We start from the raw sequence: 4,428 nt of genomic DNA, 5'->3' as shown, positions 1-4,428 counted from the left end.
GTACTGCTGCTCCAATCCTGTGGAAGCTCAGCACCTTTCTGCCCAATTCTGCACCCCCTGGGGCAAGGGCTTACAGCGGCGTGACCACACAGCTGCAAAGCCAGTGGGCTGAAATGGAAACTCAAGCTCAGAAATGGAAAAGGAAAAGGAAACGGAAACTTAACAGGGTTGAGTGAGACTAGTGAGTGCTCAGTAAACAGCAGAATGAAACCCCAGCAAATGAAAAAAAGCAGCGTGAGTACGGCTTGTTGCGCAGAATTGTGATTTATCTGCTTTTATTTTCAATAGTTCCAGTGGCATCATGATGTAGGATTTTATAGCCTATTAAATCATGCCTGACATTTATGGATATAGTTTAGAGTGCATGCATTATGGATAGGCAGTAGCCTCTCTATAGCTAAGCAGCAGTTTTCACTCACAGGTCTTACTCCATCCTCACGACCTTTAGCTCAGAAACTGCCAAATACACCACAAAGACAAAGATTTTGGCCAAGAATACAAAAAAGAAACAACTTTTTTATTCCCATTGAGTTACAGTTCATTCAGATCGCCCTGATCTAAAGTGGCCTTTATTTCTGTTGTTGTCTTCCATTCCCAAAAAAGCCAGTCGGCACCCAGAAGGGTTAACTGCAGCTTCTTCAGGCGCTGCGTATTCTGCAGTCTCCATCACCGCAAACAGATAGCCCTCTCACAGAAGAGAGGTGGTAATCAGCCCAAATTGCTGACGATTTTTTTTTGGTACCTGTAGGGAGTGGTGTAATTAAGACCAGAAATTCAAGCTGACCCCAATATTAGCTTGGGAGATGACTGAGAAGAGGCGCAGAGGTGGGTGGACCTGGGTGCCAAGGCCTGACCTTACTGGGGCCAACTCTGCACAGGTCTCTGGTGGTTACAGAGGGTCCCCAGCCCCTTCCTCTGGATTTCAGCTTGAGGACTGTTCTTGGCAACTTCAACCTTAGTGGGTTTTGTGTCCTTTTTCTGTGCAACAAGCAGGGGGGAGTATCTGAGGATGCCTCTGCTCCTACTTAATGTTGGGCATGGGTGGTGCTGGAGGACCAGACTGTGGACCCCCCATGCGCGTGCATAGAAGGACAGAGGTGTTGGCCTCTGAAGTGTTGCTCACTGCCTTACACTGTCCTCACAACCTATGGTTCGTCACTCCGACAGCGGTGGGATGGCAGCACCGCCGCTGCTGTGCACTCGGCACGTGGTCCACCGCCCCTTCCCACCCTCACAGGTGGACAGCATCTCACTAGACAGATCTTGGGCTCTACCAGTTGAGACAGGCTGAGAGGGCAGCCAGGAAGGAGGAGTCCCACGAGCAGGGAGGGCAGCTTGGACAGGTCCTGTCAGCCATTGCAGAGGGGAGAGGAAGACTGAGGCAATGGGTGAGGATGGAAAAGGCAGTCAAGAGGAGAGGAGGACTGGGATCTTGGCTCAGGAGAGGCCTCACCAGCTGTTTCAAGGGGAGACAGAGGGACAGGGTGATTGGAGGAGTGGCTGGATAGGTGACCTTGACTGGAGGGGAATTCAGCCTCTCTGCCTGTTATCCAGGGAGAATGGCCCATGGCCAGGGAGACTCCTCTGTGTCAGAGGACTATGGCACCGGGACCTTTGTGACCAGAAGAAGGGAAGGCTTTGGTTGCCCGGGGAAGACAGTTTTATATGCCAGGGCCTGAATTAAGTGCAGATTGCGGTGGTCACAGCTACCACCACGAGAGATAAAGACACATTTAACTCTCAGATAGCATCTTACAAGCGGCAATTAAATTTTTGCAACACCCATGTGAGGTAAGTGCGTGATTATCACTCCTGTTTTAAAGCTAGGAGAGGAGAGAGGCCAAGCGGCTTGCCAGGGGCCGGGGGGTGAGTCAGTGGCGGTGCTGCCATCACCAACCAGGAGCTCCCAGTTCCCAGCCCAGCCCGGCAACCGCAGTGGCATGGCAGCCTCCCTGCTGAGAGATGAAAGTGAGCTGATTTCTCAAGCGCTTTGATGAGAGAAGGAAGGTTAGGAATAGCCTCCGGCTCTTTCTAGAGAAAGCGTCAGGGCTGAGGGAGAATTTTGGAGGAGGGGAGTGGGAAGGGGGATGGTGGTGAAGTAACTATTGGTACGAGTGGCTACGAAGGGAAGGCAGCCAACAAACCAGGGGAGGAAAATGGGTCAACAAAGAAGGTAGATTTTCTTGAGAGGGGCCTAGGGGAGAGGAGGGGAGGCATCAGGAAAGGAAAGAGCAATAAGGGGATGGGGAAGAAGAAAAAAATCCAATGAGAATGTGCACGGCGGCATTTGAAATTTGTTGTGTTAAGAGACAGACAAAGAAATGCCACTGAGTGTGGGGTCTTACAGTGCCTGGGCAATTATAACCACACTATTGTCGCTTGCACAGCAGCTGGAGCCCTCGGAGCCCTCCACAGAGGCGGGTAAGCATCACTACCTTCATTTCACCTATGGGAGAACCAAGGTGAGGAGCAGTGAAGGCACTTGCCTATGGTCACACAGCGAGGCCAACGCATTATCCCAGTTTAAACTATTATGATAAATGCAACTTGAAATACAAGTGGGACAGACAGGGACACACGTTTCTCAGTGGCATAGGAGAGAAAAAGAGAAGAGATGTCAGCAGCCCAGATCTATTTTTTATAGCTTTGGAATACATAAAGACAAGTAAAATTACAGGTGGAGGCTGTGACATTTGGATCCTCTGTGCTTTAAACTACAAGCTAGGGAATACCAACAGGCAGACACGCTGATAGATGCAGTCGCGCACAAATAGGCATGCGCACAATAGCCCTGACGCTGGCGTTGGTGTGGTCTGTGCTCTTAGACAAGTTATTTCCTCAGGTTCCTCCTTTCAGCAAAATTAAGGTAACGATTCTTACCTACAAAATGGAGACACACCTGTACTCCAGGAGACTTTCACAACGCCAAGTAGGTTCCGAAAGTGCTTTGAGATTCCTTGTCCAGAAGCCGCACATGTCCACCATCCTGGTGGGGTCATTTGTTTGTGGTCGTTATGTGCCACAGGACAGAAACTATATGTCTGACAGCCTGTGGCTGCCACACCAGAAGGAATGTCATCTCAAAAAGCAAAACCCCAGAAAAGAGCCACGGGCATTACTGGTGGATTGTACTGTCTGAGGTAGCACAGGTTTTTTAGGGCGTAAGGAAGTGAGATGCTTTTGGAAAAGTTCCTCTTCATTTCAAAAACCACCTTTACTCACCTCTTCTTCCTCCTTTTCGTCACAAGAATTGAAGAAGCCACAGCTATTTTTACCTTAGCTTGAGGGGGGCAGAGAAGCATCCTCCAGTATAAAGTAAGAGAAGAAACCAGTGTAACACATATACCAAAGGAATTAGGAAAAAGCAGTGTAAAAGATAAGGCCTGTTTTTAGTAACACTTTTTTGGTATTAAAGTTTCCACCATCTATTCCAGCTTCATCACCTCTTCTTCTTCCTTAGCTCCTCAGGAGCATCAGAGGCTCCCTCACCCCACCCCTCCTTCCTCCTGGTGCAGAGAGCTGTGGCACTTCAGCTGTGCAGTGCTACCACCCTCTGGCCACCGTCAACACCACAGTCCTCCATCTGCAGGAGTGCCCTGCACTCAATCATCTGCCTCAAACATCTTCTCTGTGAGATAAAAACTGCCTTTCCGTGCACCCAGTAAAGAGTGACAGTGATTTACGGTTTCCGATGCAGCTCTACACAACACCTGTTTTGGCCACTTGCTTCTGTAAAGAGATTTCATCTGGGTGAAGGATGCAAAGGTCGACACTTACAAATGTGTGGGTCCTCCATGGTCCAGTGCACGTGGCCGGTGGGTTAATTTCCTCATGACTCCTTGTAAGGACCCACCATCCATATTAGAATGGTGGCTGATTCCTACTTAGAGGGTGTCTCTTGTGGGATGAGACGTTCCAGGGTTATTTTGAGCTTAAAGTGTTAGAATGGTACTTCCCATCGTACTCTGAGCAAGACACTTTGTCTTTCAGCACCTGAGCTGCACAGCTGTAAAACAAAGATTGTACACCTTAGCTCTTGTACATGGATGTTGCCGCAATGAATTCATTAGTGGTTTTGATTGCATGGGCATGAAGATATAAAAATGCCAAGTTGTGGAGCAGTCTGTCCGTGCCATGCTGAACTGGCACTACCAACACTGAGACTCCTTGGAGAGATATTTGTCAGTGGGGGCACCTTCTGCCCACCAGAAGCTGCACTGAGACCACTAGCTCATTTCCCAAAGAGCAGCAAGAAGTTACAGGGTGGGAAGGACTGGAAGATTAAAAAAGAATTTGTGACCAAAGCCCGAAGTACTTAGAATATGAAAGCTATTTTGCTTACTGCTACTATGTCAGAAGACTGAACTTATTTTACCGAAAAAATCCCGACTTTTCCTATTTTATGCATTTATGCAATGGAAGCAGACA

Source organism: Rissa tridactyla, chromosome 1 (assembly GCF_028500815.1).
Source record: "Rissa tridactyla isolate bRisTri1 chromosome 1, bRisTri1.patW.cur.20221130, whole genome shotgun sequence".
Classification (NCBI taxonomy): domain Eukaryota; kingdom Metazoa; phylum Chordata; class Aves; order Charadriiformes; family Laridae; genus Rissa; species Rissa tridactyla.
Note: the sequence above shows the minus strand (reverse complement) of the source record.